The 13,442-nt window shown below is 40.3% G+C and overlaps 1 non-coding gene across 1 annotated transcript; it reads left to right on the top strand.

The window, feature by feature from the left end:
• Nucleotides 1–10,790: 10,790 nt before the first annotated feature.
• On the top strand, nucleotides 10,791–10,863 carry TRNAG-CCC (transfer RNA glycine (anticodon CCC)). Its single transcript has one exon. It is a non-coding gene; the product is annotated as a tRNA-Gly (tRNA).
• Nucleotides 10,864–13,442: the final 2,579 nt, after the last annotated feature.

The raw sequence follows: 13,442 nt of genomic DNA, 5'->3' as shown, positions 1-13,442 counted from the left end.
TGAACAATATCTGACTGTATCCCATCTCCTATCATTCACAATTAAAATCTCTCACAAGAACATCTGCTTCTGAAGATATCAGGTCCTAATCTTTGAAAACTGTGTTACCTTATGTGGAAACATGGCCTTTGCACAAATATGTAAAGACCTTTTTTTTTTTTGTAAAGACCTTGTTACAGGAAGATTATCTTGGATTACTAGGGTGGGGCCTAAATGCAATCACACAACACCTTCTTAGAAGGAGAAAGAAGATCTGATGACTCACAGTTGAGGAGGAGGCAATATGACTATGGAGACAGAGACTGGAGTGATGTGGCTGTAGGCAAGCTTTGATAGTCACCAGAAGCTAGAAGAGGCAAGGAATGGAGGGAGGCATGACCCTGCACTGACACCTTGATTTTGGCCCAGTTAAAATGATTTGGGGCTTTTAGATTCCAGAACTATGAATGAATAAATTCTGATATTTTTAAATAATTATATATGTAAATTATATAATTTTATATAAATACAATAATTATTTTATTATAATAAGCCACTAAGTTTGTGGTAGTTTTTCACAGCAGCAAAAGGAAATTAATATAACCCCATTGAGATTTAACCATACAAACTAGTAGGGTACTGAACTCTCTGCTGAACCATGGCATTTAGAGCTGGTCCTGCTCACATGAAGACATCAGAATTATGGGATAGAAGAGAACTAATGCTTCTGTAATTCTTGCTGTTGCTGGTTGGGTTCTTCAGAAGCAGATGCTCAGATGGAGTCTAGTGTGCTGGATATTTTTTAGGGTGAACACCTGTGAAGAGAAGGGAGGTTTCTTTTTTTTATATATTTATTTGGGTCTTAGTTGCAGCGTGTGGAATCTTTAGTTGTGGCATGCAGGCTCTTACTTGTGGCATGTGGGATCTTAGTTCCCTGATCAGGGATCGAACCTGGGCCCCCTGCCTTGGGAGTGCAGAATCTTAGCCACTGGACCACGAGGGAAGTCCCAAGAGGAGAGGATTAACATAGACCAGGAGCAGAACTGTAAATGTATTTTGTGCCCTGTCCATGTGAATATGAACTGTTTCTGATATTCTTCTCTGATTGAAATAGAAAAAAAATTCATTTTGCTAGTCAGCAGCTGCATATCATGTACCTGAGGCCCTGTTAGTCTGTCCCAACAAAGAAATCACAACTTGCTCATTCATAATTGCAACTACTGCTTGGTTGAGTTTGCTATGGTGTGCTATCATCTTCTAGGATCTATCTAGCATACTATTTAGTAGCTATAAATGAAGGTACTACTTGGTTAAATTTATGAAGCCTACTGTTATCCTCCAGGATTACATTATTTCTGATGAATTAAATGGAATATGATGTGGACCATCTCCCTTGCATCACTTAGATCTTTAAAATTGTCACTAATCTCCAGCCTCCTGCCTAGGGTATGATATTGTTTCTGATTTATGACTGGATAGGAGGTAGTTTCAGAGACTTCTATTTGGTCCTTCCTTCTATGACAGCTCTTATCACACAGGCCAAAGACTCAGTGTAAGGTTGTATCAGCTACCAAATATGTCAGCTTCAGTCACACACTTGAATAATGGGAAAAATTATCATTGAGTATGGCGGCAAGCCTGGTAGACCCACAGAAAAAAGAACCAGCTATTATTGGGTCTCCATTCTCAGAGAGGAGCCATGATAATGCTTTGGATCTCTGGGTATAAATGTCAACTTGGACCCTATAATCAACTCTCTCCAAAATATTTTGGTGTTCTCATTTTCACAGTAGGGGTAGGACTGCGAGGAAAATCATTACTGTGTGTACCTGCCAGAATGTTACAGTGTTTTTTCCTTCGGGGACTTAGCCTCTTCTTCATTCAATGCGTCTGGTCTAAGTGGCTCAGGATGGTCAAATTTTAACTGGGGCCAGAACTTTCAATGACTCTTTCAAAGATCTTAAATTGTACCCACCTGGTTTCTAGTCACCTCTATAATCTAGTGGTTAGGTACTACCACCTGGTTTCTATTATTTTTGCGGTTTAACATGTTCATTTCTGTTCACTGTGCCTAGTTCCGTAACAGTTTCTCCTACCACTAGTCCTAGTGTTCGGAGGAGAGCCACCACTGAATTTTTCAGTCATTGCAGTGCCCCTCTTAGCAGCACATTCATTTTAGCCTTGGTAAATGGTGTAAAGTTCCTCTGGAACATAGTTATCTGTGAATCTTCTGGCCTTCCAGAGGGTATCCGCTTCCTGGAACCTTTTCATTCTTTCTTCCACCAACTGCATTGGCACTTGTGACTTAAAAAAATTTTTTTAACTTTTCATCCCTGGTCAGGGACTAAGATCCCATGTGGGATCAAACCTGTGCCACCTGCAGTAGGAGCATGGAGTCTTAACCACTGGACCACCAGGAAAGTCCCTACTTGTGACATTTTTACTTTTACTTAGTAAGAGCTATCAATTTTCCTAAGCTTCTAGGAACCATCCTTAGAGGAAGTGTGCTTATCTATTAAATCAAACTCTCCTCTGTCTGGTCTTAGGTTTTGGTTCCCTAGATCAAGCCTCCTCAGAATCCAGACTCATGTACGTGTGGCTCATGCTAATAAATGATGGCTAGGCCCTGTAGTTCCTTTGCAGTTCCTTTGGTGAATAATCCTTTTCTTCCTTTAATAGGCTCAGCACATCTCCAGCTGGATTTGCTATGACTTTACCCCAGTGCAGGCCTAGCGTGAAAGTGTTAGTCGCTCAGTTGCATCCGACTCTTAGAAATCCCGTGGAATGAAGCCCGCCAGGCTCCTTTGTCCATGGAATTCTCCAGGCAAGAATACTCAGTGGGTTGCCAAGCCCTCCTCCAGGGGGTCTTCCAGATCCAGAAATCAAACCTGGATCCTTTGCATTGCAGCCAGATCCTTGATGATCTGAGCCCCCAGGGACTAAGGCCTAGTAACCAGGGGTATAGGTGGGGACAGTACCTGAGAAGGCACACTTTTTTCTTAAGGGTCTGAGTTCTCTGCTTTACTTTCAAGTAAGAAGGGTGTGCTACCTCTTAAAAGAAGAAGAGGGGTCCTGCTGCATGCTCAGAGGATTTAGGAGAGTCTGGAAGATCAAAATACACCCAGATGTCCTGTCCTAAGTGTCAGAGTCCCATTAATCTTGATATAACCTGCCTTGGTTAGTCATTTACCTTCTCTGGGACTTGCGTACTCTATTAAGACCCTGTACAGGTCTTCAGCCTTCTCCGCCCTCCTTCTGCAGGAAATGAGAACCTCCTTGTTAGCTTTCACACTTGGCTTTCATTGCTTGTTAGTCACCTGCAGCTTTTTTTTTGCTTTATTTTTTTCTAGAATATGCATGGATTTTTTTCCAATAGTCACTCAATCCCGTTATCCTTGTAGTTACTATTTCTCCTGTATTTCTCAAATGCTTATGACATCATACTGAGGACTTCCCCAGTGGTCCAGTGGTTAAGACTTCACCTTCCAACACAGGGCATTCAGGTTCCATCTCCGGTCAGGGAATCAAGATCCCACATGCTGCATGATGAGTGCAAAAAGAAAAAAAATGAAGACATCTCACCAGTTAGTCTAGCGCATTCCCCTCCATGGGCATATCACCCTAATTTGTCACCAATAAGAACTGAACCACTACCTTTCCTGCCCCACCCATTGCCAGTGATGCGATCCTCATTGCCAACGAGGTGGTTAGTGATTCAGTTTTAAAATCTCATCTTACCACCTGCTTTTTTGGACTGCCAGTTTCCACAGGTTAGTCCTCCAGGTGCTGATGGTGATATCTGTAGAAGGAAGGCCTGCAGAAAATTTATTCAGGATCCGTATCTGTGGAAAGGAGGGAAAGGAAGAAAAACTGGGCAGAGGGATAAGCTTAGATGCCATGCAGGTCTGACAAAGCTTCGGCCAACCATGGGATCTCTGGAACATTTCTAACCCATAAGAATTGCCCCCCCCCCCCCAAAAAAAAAGAATTGCCCCAGGGTGGGCCAAAGTGCCCAAAACTTTATACCCCTGTTTCACTCCTTCACTGAGAATCAGGTGCCCCTGCAAGACAAGACCTTGGGTAAAATAAATCTCTAGAAAGCTGAGGGAAAACCTGAGTAAACTGACAGAAGCTGTCTTAGAGCAGCACTCCTAGCATTTGGGGGCAACCAATCCTCCTTGAAGTGAGATCTGGGGCAGCATGTCTATAACATTAAATTAGGTTACAGGGCAATTTATTCCCCAGGGCATTGATGAAGAGAGTAGATCAATCAGCCAGCAATTAATGGAGCCAAACATCTTGGTGTGATATCAGTGAGGAAGACAGCTTAACAGAGAAATCAAGGAAAAAAGACAGAGAGCTCTGATAAAACCGCTGTTAACCCAGAGTGACACAGCACATATTGAAGGCTGTGTCATCTGAGAAGTGACATCAGAGGCTTCACACTATGGAGGAAACAGACTTCACTAAATTAGTGCAGCCAAACCCTTAAGTGAATGAATAAGCAAACATCAACAAAAGCCTCAGAGAGGAGAGAAGGGAATTAGGATACAAAGTGGCTGCAATATATTACCTAAAATGTCCAGTTTTCAACAAAAATGACAAGACATACAAAGAAACAAGCAAGTGTGGCCCATACGCTGTTTTGTTTTAAAAGCAAGAAACAGAGACTGCCTATGAGGAGATATTGATGTCAGATTGAACAAAGATTTCAAAGCAGCCATTATGTTTCATACATTCAATGGTCAGCATTCAAAGTTCAAAGAACTCAAAGAAACATGTTTAAAGCAAAGGCAGATAAACTGACAATGTCTCATCAAATTGAAAATGTTAACCAAGAGATAGAAATTATTAAAAAGGAACCAAATGGAAATTCTGGAGTTAAGAATTAGAAATAAGTAAAATTAAAAATTCAATAGAGTGGCTCAACAGTAGATTGGAATTGGCAGAAGAATCAGTAAACTTAAAGATAAATTGATAGAGATTATGCAAATTAAAGAACAGAGAGAAAGAAGAATAAGGAAAAATGAACAGACCTTATGAGATGCTATTAAGGACACCAACATATGTGTGAAAGAAATACCAGATAAGAGGAAAGAGAGAAAGAAGCAGAAAAAATATGTGAAGATACCTGGCTGAAAACATCCGAAATTTGATGAAAACCACTGATACACACACACATCCACGCCTACCAAGCAGGAGATGTGAGTTCAGTCCCTGGGTTGGGAAGATGCCCTGGAAAAGGAAGTGGCAACCCACTTCAGTATCTTGTCTGGGAAATCCCATGGACAGAGAAGCCTGGTGGGCTACAGTCTAAGGGGATCACAAAAGAGTTGGACACAACTTAGCAACTAAACAAAAATAACAACACATCCAAGTAGTTTAATGAAGTTCAAGTAGGATAAAAACAAAGAGATGCACACTCAATGTATTACAGAAAAAAATGCTGAAAGACAAGAAAATTTTGAAAGCGGAAAACACAAGCAACTTGTACAAGAAAGCCCCAGTAAAATTAACAATTGATTCCTTGTAAGAAATATTGGAAGCCAGAAGGCAGTGGGAAGATATATTCAAAGTGCTGAAAGTGAAAAATTGCATCCAGCAAAGCTTTCAAAAATGAAGGTGAAAAAAACACTCCCAGATCAATAAAAGCTAAGACAATTTTTTTTTTTTTCGCTAGCAGACCCACTTTGAAGGAAATGCTGAAGGAATTCTTCAGCCTGAAAGCAACTCACCCAAGATGGTAATTCAAATCCACACGAAAAAACAGAGGCTGGTAAGGGTAATTATGTTATCTTTATAATTATAAAAGATGAACAAATACCTTATTTCTTCTCTTTTATTCTATTAACTGATTTTAAAAGCAACTGTATAAAGCAATATGTACACTTTTTGAAAATGACATTAAAAGCTAAAACAACAACATTAAGAAAAAAAAAACACAACACACAGAATAGAGGCACACAATGCTTCCTTTTCCTCTTGTGAGTCTCCAAGTACTATTCTTAATTATATTTGTTTTTATTTTTCTTCATCTATCTTTAAATGGGTCCTGACTCTGTAAGGGCAGGAAGTGTCATTAGCATAGTTCAGTGAGTACTTCAATAAATAATTGTTGATAGTGAAGATAGTCTGAATCTACCACAGCAGGGAAAGAACATTTTGAATAGGAGAGTAGTTACATGTGGACTCAGGAAAGTTAGCCAACCTCTATTGTAATCACCTGTGGAATCTAGACAGGAGGTACCCTGGAGCCAGCTTGGATTCCATCAGTGTTATCAGATTATTATTATTTTTAATCCCACAAGCTAAGAAATCTTTCTATCCTGATAACAGTCTGTCTGCTTTCGTTCCCGATAAAATTCTCTGTGAAGTCCAGACAAGAATAATGGCACCGGCCCTAGGCCTCTGGGGGTATTTAACAGCTGTGGCCATGATTTCTTGGTGGTGTCAGCAACTACCCTCTTATCTGCAGCAACCAGCACAAGCACAGGACCATGTAGGCAGGCTCATGATGTGAATGAGTGAATAGAACATCAAAGAGAGAGAATTCAAGGCCAGAAACAGAATCTTCAGGACAAACTTTTATAATAGAAATACTTTAGCCTACACCAGAGGACATCAGAAGATTTAATAATAATCATCTTCAGGTTTTTATAGCCTGGGATCAGTGGTGCTGGTAAATGTGTAACCAGTCTAAGGAAAACAGAAAGCCATTGCTGATTTCAATGGTATAAGTCCTCCTGCAATGGCCAATTTCAATCTACTAACATGCACACCATAGCTTTGAGAGCAAGTTCACTTTTCCAGCACCATAAAGTATTTCAACACTGGGGCACACCTGCGCAATCATTTTATTTTTCTTTTCTTAGTTTATACTTCCCCAAACTCTCTCACTACTTTGCACTTTGCATTCCATGATCTCTTTAGCATCTAGCCTTTACCCAGTGCTCATCTTCCCATGTCCTTTAAGGCTCATTTCAGGAATCACCTCCTTTGAAAGAAGACATGTTTTCAGACTTCCCTGATGGTCCAGTGGCTAAAACTCCATGCTTCTAATGCAAGGATCCTGGGTTCGATCTCTGGTCAGGGAAGTAACTAGATCCTACATCCTGCCACTAAAAGTTTCTGGTTGCTGCAACTAAGACCCAGCTCAGCCAAATAAACAAATGTTAAAAAGAAAAAGAGAAAAAAGCCACGGTTTGACGATCTCAGCTGGATTCGGTGCCTCTCTTTGCATCCCCACAGTCCCCTGCTCTTCCCTGAGTCACTGCACTCATCACATCTCTATTGCTTTGTCTGTTTGCCTCTGTTTCCTGACCCTCCTCCATACCCACCATGTAGTCCTTATGGGAGCTGCCTATTACACTATACCTTCCCTGTCCAGGGGGCAGGTGTACAACCAAAGTTAGATGAATCTGAGTCTGGCCATAGGAGTTTTTGAACTGGAACTACAGAATTAAAACTGTAAATTATGAGATGGGGATTTAAGCCATCAAGGCAGAGGCTAATCTGAGAAAAGAATTCCTAAATGCAAAATAAACAGAAATGGATGGACAGATATGTGATAAATTAAATACAGCAAATGTTAATCACTGTAAAATTTAAGTGGTAGTATATATATGTACAAATTTTTCAACTTTTCTGTATATTGAATTTTTAATAACAAACTATTGAAGGAGGGGGTAAGAAATAGACAAGGGTCACAGAGTGAGAGAATTCTGGGGAGATTCCACACTCTGGGTTCAGCTATCTAAAGAGCATGCCTGATTTCTTGCTCTGCTCATCATGATTACCTAGAAAATGTTTTCCCCTTTTTGCTATGCTAGGTCAAATTGGAATTCTGTCACTTGCAATCAAGAAGGTCCTGACTAAAAGAATGTATAATATAGTAGAATGCAACTTTTTTCATGCCTACCTTCTCTGCTAAACTTTAAACTCTGAGAGGGGCCTTCCCTGGCGGTCCAGTGGTTAAGAATCTGCCTGACAATACAGGAGACATAAGTTCGAGCTGTGGTTCGGGAAAATTACACATGCTGTGGGGCGCTAAGTCCTCATGCTGCAACTACTGAGCCTGTGTGAGCAACTAGTGAAGCCCCTGTGCCCTAGAGTCCCCGCTCTGCAACAAGAGACGCCACCGCAGCGAGAAGCCCACACACCTCAGTGAAGAGTAGCCTCCACTTGCGGCAACTAGAGAAAGCCCAAGAACAGCAATGGAGACCCAGCTCAGGCAAAAACAAATAAATAAACTTTAAAAAATAAAATTTAAACTCTGAGCGGGCAGGGATCCTGCATTATCTATCTATCTATCTATCTATCTATCTATCTATCTATCTATCTATCTATAGTCATTCCATGTTCTCCAAAAACAGGCAATTTAACAGAGTGGTAAAAAGCATGGGTATAGCAGGCAGACAGGCCTAAATGTATATTACAGTCTAGCTCTGCCATCTTACTGTGGGATTGTATACAGCTACTTAACTTAAATCTTTCTCATCCTCGGTTTCCTCATCTGTAAAACGGAGATTATTTGCTGAATAGAATGTGAGAATAAAATAGGTAATGTATGGAGAGCATTCAGCCAAATGTCTAGCCTGCAAAAAGTGCTTGATAAATGTTAGCAATATTTACTGTTATCAGGCGATTCATATGACCTCACATTCTCTTATTCTCTGTCCTCAGTTTTTTTAATTATTAAATTTTCTCTGTTCTAAATTGCCACTGGCTATAAACCACATTATAGATTTAATAGCAACTCATCATAAAAATAAGGAAATAATAACACATAAAATATGTGGTAAGGCAGTATAGTTTGATGGTTTAATATGTGAGTGCTAGAGACAGATTGCTGCTGCTGCTGCTAAGTCGCTTCAGTCGTGTCCGACTCTGTGCAACCCCATAGACGGCAGCCCACCAGGCTCCCCCGTCCCTGGGACTCTCCAGGCAAGAACACTGGAGTGGGTTGCCATTTCCTTCTCCAATGCATGAAAGTGAAAAGTCAAAGTGAAGTCGTTCAGTCATGTCTGACTCTTAGCGACCCCATGGACTGCAGCCTACCAGGCTGCTACGTCCATGGGGTTTTCCAGGCAAGAGTACTGGAGTGGGGTGCCATTGCCTTCTCTGAGAGACAGATTACCTCTATTTTAATGATCTTCGATAAATTACTTAACTTTCCTAGGATCAGTTTCTTCATTCAGAAACTGTAACTGTTCAATAAATGTTAATATTCTTATTAATATACTCATCGATTATAACATAGTGGTTTTTCAAATTTTCAAAGCAGAAGAGTGGCTAGAGTTCAAAAGGCACTATACTGAGAGGCAAGAACTCCAGATATCTGTCGATTTTCTTACTTGTGTCTTTCAGCTGAGTAACGACCAGCACACTGAATCATTACTGCCAGGGAAACGACCAAGACCAGGGAAGGAACCACCATAACGGACTAGAGGTGACAATGCCCAGTACTGCCCAACAATAGTGTCTCTTCCCACCAGCCAGACTGCTGCTGCTGCTAAGTCACTTCAGTCGTGTCCAACTCTGTGCGACGCCATAGATGGAAGCCCACCAGGCTCCCCTGTCTCTGGGATTCTCCAGGCAAGAACACTGGAGTGGGTTGCCATTTCCTTCTCCAATGCATGAAAGTGAAAAGTCAAAGTGAAGTCACTGAGTCATGTCCAACTCTCAGCGACCCCATGGACTGCAGCCCACCAGGCTCCTTCATCCACGGGATTTTCCAGGCAAGAGTACTGGAGTGGGGTGCCATTGCCTTCTCCCCAGTCAGACTAGGAAAACTTATATTTAATGCGACATTGGGTGGAGCAATCAGGAAGGTCTTGGCTCAGTAGTGCCATAAAGAGGCAGGAAAATGTCACTTTCAATGAGAAGAATATCAACCCATTGAAATGGACCCAGAACTGACTCAGATGTTTGAATTAACAGAGCAGAACATTAAAACAGTTGTTATAACTGTATTCCTTATGTTCAGAAAGTAAAGGCATGGAAGACATAAAAAGACACAAATATAACCTTTTGAGGTAAAAACCTCAAATGTCACTGATGATAAATACACTGGATGGAATTAACAATAGATTCAATATAGCAGAAGAAAACATTAGTGAATTTAAAGGCATGGAAATATTAACTATACAAATGAAATAGAGATAAAAGTGAGTTAAGAATAGTAAAAAGAACATGAGTTAGCTGTGGGACAACTTCGGTCTAACACACATGTAATTGGAGTCCCCAAAGAACAGAACAAAGAGGAAGACAGAAAAAATATTTGAAAAAATAACTGCTGAATTTTCTTCAGATTTGAAACACAATACTCAGTGAATGTCAAGCTGAAGAGACATGAAGAAAACAAGGCACATCACAGTTTAATTGTTCACAATCAGTGATAAAGAGAAAATACTGAAAGCAGGTAGAGGAAAAGTCAAGTTACATTCGAAAGAGTAAAGATAAGGGTTACAACAGTTTTCTTATTGGAAACAATTCAAGAGAGACTATAGTGCAGTAAGATCTTCAAAGTACTGAAAAAAAAAATGTGAACGTAGCATTCCATATCCAGTGAGAACACCGTTAAAAAAAAAAATCAAAATAAAGAAGTTTTCAGACATAGAAAAACTGGAAGAATTCATCACCAGGTGACAAACACTGAAAGAAATGCTAAAGGAGTTTTTTTTAGCAGGAAGGAAATACCTGATGAAAACATGAATCTTACACAAAGGAATGAAAAGCACAAGAAAGGGTATCTGCATGGGAAAATATATGAGTTATCATTATTTGTATCTCTTTAAAAGAAAATAGGGACCTCCCTGGTGGCCTAGTGGCTAAGACTCTGCACTCCCAATGCAGAGGGTCCAGGTTCCATCCCTGGTCAGGGAACTAGACCCACATGCCTCAACTACAGATCCTCCATGCCACAGCTAAGAGTGCTGTGCAACCAATATAAATAAATAGAATAAAAATAAATATTAAAGAAACTTAACCATTTAACAAAAAGAACAAAGTAAGGTAGAGTTTATAACATATGGAAAAGTAAAATGCATGAGAACAATTGCACAAAGGGCAGGAGAAAGGAAATGAAAATACACTATTTTACAATTCCTATATTGCACTAGAAAAACCTTGGTGTGTCTTCTGTGTCCGAGAAAACCTAGTTCTTCCTTACAGTGTTTCTCTTCTGTGTGTTTCCTTGACTATTCACACAGACCACTTCTGGTCACTAAATGTGCAGAGGCTTTCCACCACATCAACAAGCAATTCTCGAACACCAAGAGAGTCCCACAGGACTGCTCCTTGCCCCTCACACACACTTCAGATGCCAATCAAAAATCCAGATCATCACCTGGGCTTCTGACCAGCTGGCTATAAATCAGAGGGTTCCTTGAGAAGGTTCAGTTAATTTGCTAGAGCTGCTCACAGAACTCAGGGAAACACTGACTTACGTTGAACATTTTATTGAAGTAGATGGTAAAGGAAACAGGAGAACACCAAGATGGAGGCACTGCACAGGGTGAGGCGGATGGGAAGGGGCACGGAGGTCTATGCCCTCTCTGGGTGCACCATTCCCCCAGAACATACCCGGAAGTTCTCTGGACCCCACCCTTGTGAGTTTGTGAAGGCTTCATCACAAAGGCATGATTGATCAGCAACTCCGTTTTCAGCCCTTCCCTCTTTTCAAGAGGATGGAGCTGAAAATTTCAAGCTTCCAATTATGGCTTGGTCTTTCTGGCGACCAGCCCTCATCCAGGAGCCCAACCAGAGTCACCTCATTGGAACAAAAGACACTCCCATCACCCAGGAAATTACAGGAGTTTCACAAACTCTGTGTCAGGAAAAGTGGTCAAAGACCAAAATTAGAATAAGAGATGACCCTAGTGTTCTTATCACTTAGGAAGTTACAAAGATTCTAGGAGTTCTGTATCAGGAACTAGGGGCAGAGACCAACATATAGCTTCTATTATCTCACACAGACTATATGTGAAATGGTAAAATATTGACTGTAAAAAATCTAAAGATTTATAGTCTAAACCCTAAAGCAATCATTAAGATACAAAACAGTTAAAGCCTATTAGCTAACAAAGGAGATACAATGGAATTATTTTTTAAAATGTAATTAGACCAAAAGAAGGCAGAAGAAGAGCAAAGAAGATGTGCGAAAGGAAAAGAATACAGATAGATACTCTACTTGCTGTGCTGAGCTGTTCTTAGTCTCTCAGTCGTGTTCGACTCTATGCAACCCTATGGACTGTAGCCTGCCAGGCTCCTCTGTCCATGGGGATTCTCCAGGCAAGCATACTGGAGTGGGTTGCCATGTGCTCCTCCAGGGGATCTTTCCAACCCAAGGGTCAAACCCAGGTCTCTCGCATTGCAGGATAATTCTTTGTTGTCTGAGCCACCAGGGAAGCCCAAGAATACTGTAATGGGTAGCCTATCCCTTCTCCAGGGGATCTTCCTGACCCAGGAATTGAACCAGGGTCTCCTGAATTGCAGGTGGATTCTTCACTAGTTGAGCTACCAGGGAAGCCCAGATACTCTATACATATAAGTAAGTAGAATACTTAGAGCAAAGACAAATATAAGTACCAAAGAGGATCATTTCATAATGATAAAGGCATTAGTTCATCTAGAGCAGTAGTCCCCAACCTTTTTGGTGCCAGGGACTGGTTTTGTGGAAGACAACTTTTCCATGGTCAGAGGAGGGGGAGGGGAGGGGATGGTTTCAGGATGATTCAAGCACATTACATTTATTGTACACTTTATTTCTATTATTATTACATCAACTCTATCTCAGATCATCAGGCATTAGATACATTGGGCACCCCTGATCTAGAGGACATAACAATCCTAAACTTAATTAAGGCAACATAATAAAAAAGTTTTAAAATATGAAACAAAAACTGATATGCCTGCAAAAACAAATCCACAATTGTAATTAGATTTCACTTTCCCTCTCTAAATAACTGAAAAAGAGAATAGGCAGAAGATGATCAAAGAATATAGATTTAAACGATAATATTAAATACTTAATTGATATGTATAGTATACTCCACCCCAATTAACAGAATATCCATTTAGTTCAAGTTCATATGGAACATTTCCTAGGACTGATTGCATTTGGGATTGTCAAACAAGTATCAATAAACTTAAAACTATACTGAGATCATACAAAGCATGCTGTCTGAATGCAATACAATTAAACTGCAAGTCAATAATAGAAAGATCTCTGGAAAAATCTCCCAAGTATTTGAAAACCAAATAATATGCTTCTATATAACACATGGATCAAAAGAGATGTCAGAAGAGAAATGAGAAATTATATTGAACTGAAAGGAAATGAAAATACAAAATATCAAGATTTGCAGGGTAGCTGTAGAGCGCTAAAACAGTGCTTAGGGAGAACTCCACAGCATTGGATACATATATTTAATATACATAATGTATGTAATATATATATTATG

The sequence above is a fragment of the Capricornis sumatraensis genome, chromosome 16 (assembly GCF_032405125.1).
Source record: "Capricornis sumatraensis isolate serow.1 chromosome 16, serow.2, whole genome shotgun sequence".
NCBI lineage: Eukaryota > Metazoa > Chordata > Mammalia > Artiodactyla > Bovidae > Capricornis > Capricornis sumatraensis.
This window is presented reverse-complemented; position numbering and strand designations above follow the sequence as displayed.